Source organism: Anser anser, assembly GCF_964211835.1.
Source record: "Anser anser genome assembly, chromosome: 6".
NCBI lineage: Eukaryota > Metazoa > Chordata > Aves > Anseriformes > Anatidae > Anser > Anser anser.
Genome location: NC_139726.1, coordinates 29,428,221 through 29,438,448, shown reverse-complemented (window position 1 = coordinate 29,438,448; position 10,228 = coordinate 29,428,221).

Here is a 10,228-nt window from a genome sequence, read left to right as displayed (position 1 = left end):
GGCGCCAGACCCCGCCGCTCTCTGCCCTTCCTCCTGTGAAAGTTTATGCCGTGGAGTTATTTTTAACAGGAAACCCAGCTGTGGCCGGCCCCTTTCTGGCAGCTGCCCAGCCCTGGGGATGAGGAGCCACCGCGCGCCATCCCGACCCTGCCCCAGCATCCCACGGGTGGGCAGCAACTGCAGAGCATCCCCCCGAGCTCTCCTCCACCCCCCTGCCTGTAATGCCCAGTGCTAACGCCCGCAGTGGCATTTCTGTGCTGGGCCACGTGCCACTCACAACAGCCAGCGGGCCTGAGTCACCGGCAATGTTTCATTAAGGCTTGACTGTATCGCCCCGGATTTGGGGGAGGGAAGCGGGAGGGAGGCCAAGGGGCAGAGAGGCAGCTGAACATCTCCAGAGCAACTTAAAGGACGGGAAGTTTTAAGCTGGGGAGGATGCACTGCAGGAGCTCATAGTGTGGGAAGGGTGTTACCTAGTGAGCATGGCCCTGATGGCTCCGCTCCCTCGGCAAGGGGCAGGGGACGGGTGAGACGGGGCTGTCGGAGGGGACAGCGGTGCTTTGAGAGCAGCCGAGGTGGGTGGCGTGAGCACCCTACCACAGCCAGGCAATGCTCCAGCCCTTGGCCCTCTCTGTTTTCTCCCCCCTAAAACTGGTGAAACTTCAGTTTCACTGTAGGGGATCACCATGCGTGCCCACCATTGGCCCTGTGCTTAAAATGACACAGAAGATGCAGGGGGAGGGAAGGGGACAACTTCCATCAATACCGTTTCACTGCAAAATTATTTTATAAATTTAGAAAGAGCATAAAAATATTGCCCACCACTGACAGTAAGCAATTATTTACTTAGATTAGCTTAGCTCAGGTTCTTGTCTTACAGCAACAGCTCTAGCAAGCACCTCTTGCAGTCACGGCCTGTAACAAGGGTGGATGTTCAGGGAAAGACCATGAGAACAAGGTCAATACACAACAATACTTTCCCAGCTGAATTCACCTGTGCTTTCAGCCATTTCTGCTTTCTCAAGCATAAGTGACCCCTGCAATCTGCTTCCATGGAGGTCTGTTCCAGGTGGGTCTCCAGGGTTCGGTTATGTACGCTGCACAGAGGTGCTTCCACACCATTTACTGATGCTGCCTGATACTTGCTCGGTGTTTTCACCCTGCTGCTGAGCTGAGAGCTGCTGTGGTCTGCCCTGCACCCAGCGCAAGAAGATCCTTGCCATGCATTGCACCCCTGGGTGCATCACGTTAGCGCCGTGAGCGATGCGAGCAGTGCTGCTCCCAGCAGGTCTGTGGCAGAGGAAGGGGAGCTGCCAGGTTTGCTTAGTAACACTGATAGCAAGTCTTTCAAAAGTAAATGTTGCTAGAAAATTCACTCAAAAAGCACCCCAGGAGGAACATTTTAGTGGTTGCTCATGGCCTGCTGGCTCAGGCTTCCCCACCCTCCCATTTGGCCCAGGGCACTGGTCTGTCCCCAAGGATGCTCCTGCCGGCTGCTGCAGATTCCAGCCCCACTCTTCAGGGCCATATCCAAAGTTTTGCTCGTGAAAACAAGAAACTTCCCCTGGGGACACGCCCTGCACACCCAGCTCCTCGCAGGGTGCACAAAATGGGGGAAACCAGCACTGCCTGCAGCAGGGCTCGGTGAGCACCCAGCCGCAGTGCCTTTCACAGCCCAGCTGCTCCTGTGTGGGCACACCGGCACCGCTCCTGCCTCAGGATGCTCCAGGCAGCGTAAAATAAAAGCGAGTCACCAACATGGCAGCTGCCTACATAAATACCTGTATAGCCACACTGGAATTCATAACCTGCCTGCTGCCAGACACCAAACCCCACGCCTGCGAGTCACTGCCCTGCGGTGCTGCCGACCTGCAGGAGAATAAGGGGGTGAGAGAAACACAGAGGTACAACAAGAGGCTGTCTGCAAGGACCCCAGTTTTTGTCCATTGTCCATTTCTCCAGATTTTATTCCTATCCTGAAAACTTGGGGGACATATATCTGGGGTCAAATAAAAGATTTTATTTTGCTAAAATTGAAAGATTTTGTCTCTGCCTCAGTACTAAAATAATTTCCATTTCAAAAGTAGGCTGTGATTTTGAAGTGAAAATTCAACCGTCCCATCCCCAAAGGCTAAAGAGGGATGTTTCGACTTTTTTTTTTTTCCTACAGGGCACTTTTGCCTGAAATCAAGATATTCTTACAGCAAGCTTTATGCTTGACAAGCAGTGACTTTTCACAGCTAAACATCCCCTTGAATCTCCCAGCAGTCGGGGGCGAGCTGCGGGCAAGCTGCAGAGGTACGGCTTCCTTCCCGCTGCCCTCAGATGCCGTTTGCTCCATCCTTACTGCCTATTCCTCGACAATGTCGTCTGGCAATCCACACACGTGCCTCTCATTAGCACTTAATACACAGCAAGAGGAGATTATACCTATTTCTCCCATCCAAAATAATCTTCTAATGTTTGAAAATAAATTGCAGTAATATGTACCAGCAGGTGTTACCTCTTCAATGTTGTCTTGTTTGTAGCCAGTCACAAGACAACATTCTCATAACATCAGAGGTAAGCAGATGGCACTTATTAATTTACATTGCAAATATACTGCTAATATGTACATTGAAAAGCAAGTTCTGCTGAATGCGCCTTACCTGGTTCACAGGGTACGTCACAGCCCAAGCTCCTCATCTGAGATCAGAAAGGTTGCTGGAAGATCTCTGTCCCATTAACTTCACTCTTGCTGAAAGAAAAATAAAAAATAAAAAAATATGTTTTTCCAACCCTCCAATAGTGCCCTTTCTCAATTATTATTTTTTTAGTTGTCTCTTTTGGTGCAAAATCTTTTGTAGCCACATTGTTGAGCTGGGCGCATGCAGGAGGACACTGTGGCACAGAGCTGAGGGCTCAGTGAATCCCCCTTAGGGCATTATTCTGGAGCAGTGCTCAAAAAGTGAGGGAAAAAACAGAAAAACAAACTAGGATTTTGTGCTCTTTTTCTGCCAGGAGAGATGCTGTGCAGTAAATGCACATTGCCCATCCACCCAGGCAGCTCCCAGGTGCAGCAAAGACCTTGCATCCCTGCGACGAAGATTAGAGAGCTCATCCTTGGAAGCACAATCGGCTTTCTGTGAGACACATAGCTATCATTACAGCTCCATACACACATATATACGTTCATGCAGCTCCATGCAGATGCGGTTATCTCAGCCTTCCTCAAGCTTCCTGAGGCGGTGAAGTGCAGCGTGGTCCCATCGCCTCCCATCTCCCTCTGATTTCCCATGCAGGATCCATACTTCAGGGCCAACATGTGCCATTTTTAACAGCGGCAGTAAAGGAGCTACCCCAGAGGAGCAAAGGCATTTTGCACCCCCTTGGAGGCCTGTTTCCACAGGTGTCGATCAGTGCCCCAGGCACCAAATGGGAGGAAATTACACCTAAAGTTATTAGAGGCAGCAAGACTCCAGGCTGCACGAGCACAGCATATGTCCAAAAGTAAACAGATTGCACGAAACTTTTCTAACATGCTGAGGGGCCATCAGTGCCGAATTCGCTGTTCCTGCGATGTGGATCTGACTGCGGGGAGAGGAACGTGCGGTGGGAAGGAGCTGCTGGCTCTGTTCGTTCCCCGTGCTGGGGAGCGGGTGTCTGCATTTGCAGCTCCGCTGGTGGCTCTGCTGAAGCATGTGCTGACCCACCAGGCTGCAAGCAGAGATGCATGGGCATGCAGAGACTGAAGCGCCTGCAAAGCAGGCAAGGTATTTGCTCAGCCAGGCCACTCAGCAAACTCTGTCCTGCTCAAGAATTCCAGCAATGATCAGGGCTGGATAGAGAATTATCAACGCAGATGGACTTAGATTAAAATAGCTCTGTCCCATCTTGCGTTTCCCCCCCTCTTCAGTCTTCTGCAGAGCAAGACACTTGAAAAATTGTCAACTAGCTTTCTGGTAGAGGCACAAAAAAATGGGCAACAAAGGGAACCCAACATGACCGAGGAAATCAGAGATGAAACTTTGGGTTAAAGTTATCCCAAAGGTCCTGAGACTGGGGAGCAGCAGCCCAACCGTCTTGCTATGGGCACCAGGGCTACAAAACCCAGCCCAGCTCTGGAAGCTGTGGCAAGGGAGAAGGACAGCCCAACGACACATGCCCTGCCACAAGCTCCCAGCCTGTCCAGCAATTCCTCTCTCTGTTGCCTAATGCAGGGGCTCAGCCTGAAGTGCAGCTCCCATGCACCCTGTTTGTAGCCCCTGCCACGCTGCTCTGTCTCTGGCTTCGGCCTGGAGGTGCGGAGGACCTGGTCCCATGCTGCAGGTCAGCTTGGCAGGACCTCACAGCAGGATGAGGGAGCCTGTTGCTGGAGATGGACACCATGTTCCACCCCTCTGTGGGACCCCCTGATGGCTCCTGGGGCAGACACTGGCTCAGGGCATCCACAAAATGGTGGCAAGGGCCCTGCCCTGCCTCGTGGTGCCCTAGCGGCACTATATCTGGAGATGCTGCAGGGCACGCAGAAGCCGTGCCATGGGAAGGAAGGGAGAGGGTGCTGGGGGAAGGGGCCCGGCAGCTGTGAGCTTAACCCAGCAGGGAACGGCGCAAGACAATAGATGCCTCTGTCCCAAAAATAGCTGGCGATGTGGATGCTTTCCAAGGAGGAACCCGAATCTGCAGCGCGCACGAGGCAGGCAGCAGCATGTTGGATGCCAGAGGAGCCGGACAGGCACATTTTGGAAAGCCAAGCAAACGCGCCGACAGATAGGCAACGTGGCAGCCAGGGGCCCGAATGAGCAGGTGGTGAAACTGCACGTCCTGCTGAAAGACACGCCGGGCTCGGGAACTGGTCGTGCAGGGCTGCCGGGGCTGCCCGCCTGGTGCCCCGATCCTCTGCAGAGCCAAATCAGAGCCTTGCCCCAGGGCAGCCCCGACCACCACGGCCTGGTCCCACCACAGCCACCTCGGTGTGCCCCGCTCCTCTCCCCACCGTCCCTCGGGGGGGCTTTTGGAGCTGCTGCTTATCTTCCTTGGGCTCAGAGGTGCACAGAACGAGGGTCCTGTGTTGGAAACTGTACCCTCCCTGTGCTGCTTAGAGGGATCATAGCCTGCATCCCACAACAGGAGGCTCCATGAGAGACCAAGGGATAGATGAAGTACACCAGGAGGCTGTGTCAAAAACCACAAGGTTCAGAAGTAAAACTCGGATTCACATGCATTTTGGAAAAGACTTCTGCTCTTCCAGCCTGCCTGGGCTCCATCTTCAGGGTCTGCCCTGCAAGCAGAGGGACACAGGTGCTCTCACTCACTCCTTTCCTTCTAACAAAGCTAGAAATACTGGTGGAGGTAGCTCAGCAAATATCACAAAATTTAAGGTGAGCATGCAATCTGCTTCAACACAACAGGCAGTCTTCATTCACGTTGGGCTCTGAGGACTGTAATTCTGCATATCCCTGCCTGTGCTGGGCTGGTGCCTGCCTCTTTTTTTTCCTCAGGGCTGTGATTATTGCTCTTTTACCAAGGCTAGTACTCTTCTGCTCCATGCTGGTGCTGGTGGGTGCAGCTCGAGTGGGACACTGTGGTGTAGTCTGCCCGGTCAGAGATTGCGGGGATCTAGTTTCCTCCCTGGAGTTACCAGGACAGATGCAGCCATATGATCAGCTTCATGCTGGTGCAGATGCTCTGGCTCTGGCTTCCAAAATCTAGGTGCAAAATGAAGGCACCCAGGCATCCTGGTGTAACATTGTCCCCGCATGGTTTAAAATCCCCATGCCACCAGGTCTGAGCAAGGCAGACCTGAGATCTGGCGTGGCACCTGCCCGCTGTCCCCTGCCATGTCTGTTCTGATGCACGCAGACCTGCTCCTGCCATCGTGCCCATGGCAAGGGCTGGACCTGCAGGACCTGAGCAAAGGGAGAGCATCACCCACACCTGCAGAGTCTGCACTCGGGAGGGGAAATTCACCCCAGCTGCCAGCCCTGGCTGATAAGACAATCTTCCTTCATCTCTTGCTGCCACTTGCTCCACCTCTATTTTTTTTTTTATTCCAGTTGCACCCAAAAACCTGCTCTCCCCAGCGTTTCTGCATATCCTGCTCTGCGTTTTCCCCTGATTACACCGCGTCACATTGACGTCAGCCAGGGGCATGCTAATGGGGCTTCTTTCATAACCTGCCTGCCCCAGGGCACTCGTTAAGCACTTGGGCTGCGTGATACAGGTAACGGCACTGGAGGCTGATTGCAAACAGTCCCGAGGGAACCCACGCTGGTTTTTCTGCACAGCCTCCCTGCCAGACCAGGAGCGGAGCAAACACGCTGGGAACGGGGCTGGAAAAGAGCAGGTACCTGTCTTGGCTGGCAGGCTCGCTCTGCGTGCAACAAGCAGTTTGCAGCAGTCAGTTGCACATACACTGCTGAACACAGCGCCCATACAAGGGAAATTGCTTCCAGAAAGTGAAAGAAATCAGCTTACAGCTCAGGTTGTTGCACATTTCAAAGCCTGGCATGGCCTTTTTCATTTTTCTCTTTTGTGGTGTCATGATCAGGAGAGGTCATGGGAGATGACCGCTTCTGCAGCCCTTGTCAATGGACCACACCATGGCTCATACTTCATTTGGGTGGGCTCCAGCAGAAAACCCCCATGAAAGGCTACGGGCTCAGGGGCTGCCACGAAGGGACCCGCAGGAAACTGGAGGGTGGGGACAGGGCTGTCCTTCCAGAGCTACAGGGCACATCCGTGCTCCCAGGCTCAGCAGGGCGACTCTGGAGCATGTCACCTGCACAGGACCCATGCATCCACCCCAGGAATAAGATCAAGGGTCTGGCCACAAGCCTCCAGCTTGGGAGATGCTTCATGTTTATGCACTCCAGGGGATTCACGGTGAGCAGCAGCCCCATCAGGAGCGCATCAGAGTTATCCCTATACTCAGGTTGGACATGGCTGCATTACAGTGGGGGACAGGTCCTTCCACATTTCCCTTTCGCTTGAGCATATTCTGAAAAAAAAAAAATCAATAAATCAATAAAAATCTTTAAGAGTTCCCCAGCCCTGACTCTTTTGCCTGCCTACTTGGTCCTTGTTGGAGGACTACTTCAGCTGCTGGACTTCTCTTGATCAAGGAGGATTGTTTGCAATAGCTCCTGGCAAGGCAGTATGGTAAATGATGGCCCAACCAGGGATTCAAAGAGCCTGGGTTTTGGGAAGAGGGCACAAACCTGGGCTTCATTTTGGGCTACAACCCTAATTTTCAGACTTTGATCTCTCCTTCCCACATAATGAAAATCCATTTCTCGTCTTTGGGGAGTCTATTGTAGACAGAAGAGACCGGCGTGGTTTGCATATGGAAAAGAATTACTACGAGTTGCTTTTTAAAACACTTTTATTGATGTGCTCCCGGTCTCCTGTTTGCTGGTGGGTAATTAAGTCAATTAACAAGCATCTGTTTATTTATTTCCCTCGTTTATGGATGTAAGCAGTTTGGGTAGCAGTTTGTAACGAGGGCCTGCTGTAGCTTGCCTGCCGATACATGAATATTCAGGCGATCGCTTGCCTCCATCCACGGGGACTTTCCTCCTCCACCCAGTTGGGAGGGCGCAGGCTGGGACAGCTCACCCTGTGCCAGCGCTCATCCTGCACAAAACGCCTGCTTCTGGTGCAGGGACGAGCAGCACATCCCTGGAAATCCGTCATCCTCACATCCCTGCCCGGCCTACTGTCCCTGCCTGGCCTTCTGGTGGCCCTGACCTTCTGGTGGAGGTTCTGCCCCGAGGAGACTGGGGACGTGGGAGCACCCGGACGGCGCTGTCCCCGGCTGCCTTGCAAAACGAGCTCCTTATGCCCAGAGCCAAAGGCTACGAACCCGGCAGGTGACATTCCTGCGTGGAAGAAATAACTTCTAGAGATGTCTTCAAAGAGTTGTTTAATCACAGGGAGCACAATTAAGGAGGTCTAGGAGCAAGAGAAAAGGGATTAGCAGTATCTGGGAAGAGCATTCATCACGGCGAGCAGTTTGCAGGGGCACATCTGCTGCTGACTCCTCTTTTCCAGATGCACCGGTTTTATTGCCGTGTCAGCAGGATGAATGTTTACTCCCTTCTAAAGCCGTCAGGCGACTCAGATGCCGAGATCGTGTAGTGCTAAGCATGCTTGTTTTGTAGAAGGGGGGAACGATGCTCAGAGATGAGGGAATTGCCAGAGTGGATGAGACTGGCCTTGCATCTTCTGCTCCTGATGCGAGATGCCATCTGCACCTCCAGAGGAGGCTGCGGGAAAGACCATGGCCTGAACAGAAGGCAAAAGTCCTAACAACCCTTACAAAACTCCTGGGTTTTGGTAATTGCATTACCTTAAATGAACAACTGGAGCTCAGTTTAGCACTGATTGCAGCATCCAACCATTGGTTGGACTTTCCAAGAAGATGACACCGTTTTGAGGTTGTCAGTGCCAGAGCAGGCGTGAAGGAGCGCTGGAGTCACTGCATGCCGAGGAGGTGCAGGTGGCAGCGGCGAGGGAGGGAGGCACACGTGGGCAGCAGTGGGGCTACACCTGCCTGGGGGTCACAGCTGCTGTTTGAGCGGCAAGCTGTTTTCATCCACTGCTGTCCTGGGACACGTGGAGGACGCCTCGCGAGGCTGAACCTGCTGGATTCCATCTTGACTCTGGCCAGGCTTTGCCAGAGGAGCTGCTCTGCTGGTCACTGGGAGCAGATGGCCTTGTTAAAACAGAGCAAACGCTGCCAAGACCTGCTGCTTTTATGAGCTGCCAGGGTGCGCGCTGGCTGGGAGGTGGCACACATCCATCTCCTCCCCATGCCTACCATGGCTGGTGGCCTGCCCCAGCTGCCCCCGCAGCCGTGCCCGACCTGACGGTGCCTTGCGGTGTGGCAAGGTGAGGGGAAACAGCCCTGCATCCCCACCGTGTCCTTGCTTTCCTCCTGCCTGCACTCCTCCTCTTTCCCCCACCTCCACCTCCCCCTGCTACTGTCTCAATGCTTGCAGCTGAGAGCACGCCAGGGTGCTGACATGACCACGGCTGGCAGGAGAAGGCTGCTATTGATTATTGCTTCATATATTTGCAGATAAAGTTGCAGTTTCTGTCTTAAATTAGCATGGTGAGATCAGAGTCTGCAGCAATACCGTACAGCCTGTGCCCGCCAGCTAATGGGAGCGTGTCAAAAGCTCTCAGTGTGTTTCACCTCACCTTGCCTTCCTTGTCCCACTTCTTCCAGCGTGGCAGTATGGGGAGGTGACTCTGGGCTGTCCGTGTGCCCTGTGACCATGCTTCATGTTGGTCCCAACAACCACACTGCAGAGAGGTCCAGCTAAACACACTCCATGGACATCCCACCAGCCATGCTGCATGGAGGTCCTGCCAACCTCACTGCATGGAGATCCCACCAGCCAGCTGTAGATGGGGCACAGCATGGTCCCCAGGCCATCATCAGGCTCCATGGTGTGCCCAGGACACGAGGGGGGTGACAACAAACCAACCTCAGCACAGGGAATGCTGGCTTCAGCCCCTGCCCCTCTCCAGGGCTGTCACCATGGACCCACTGCCAAACACCACCAATTGCAGGCTGACTCCGGGCTTGGGGCGTGGAAACGTTCTTTGGCAGCAAAGCCAGATGGAGACATTTTGCTTCCACTGGATGGGATCCCACAATGGGTGGGATCTGGATTAAAAACTAATAATAAGCTGCTCCTTGCCAGGTTTTGGTATCTGGCCTATTCCAGTGTTTCATTCTGCATGTGCATTTTAGGGAGCAGGGTGGGGGGACAACACAACAACAGAGGCAGTGAACTTCAGCATTAGGGCAAGTACAAAATGCTGGGACGTGGGGCAGGAGGGGAATTTCTTCCTCCCACTTTGCCCCCAGAGAAACCACGCTCATAATTGCATCCTCCGACCTCTCATTTAATCCGACCCCACATTTAATTCTTTTTAAAGTCTCTGGAAGACACACATGATGAATGTGTACTATTTTCCTGGGCAAATGAAATGATATAGTTTCCCCCAAGGAAATTATTTCTATTCCACACCTTTTCCTTAATCCCACACAATTTGAGAGGCATCTGATTTATGGATTTTAGAGGTTCTCTTTCCCCCCACTGCTGCCAGTAACAAAACGGATTGTGTGTTACTTTGCGTTGGGTGGGGATGAGCCGTCTCTGCTGGTGCAGGGCTCAGAGCACACCACAAGGCAGTGTGTTCGTTGAGCACACCCCACGGACGTGGTGCAGGATGA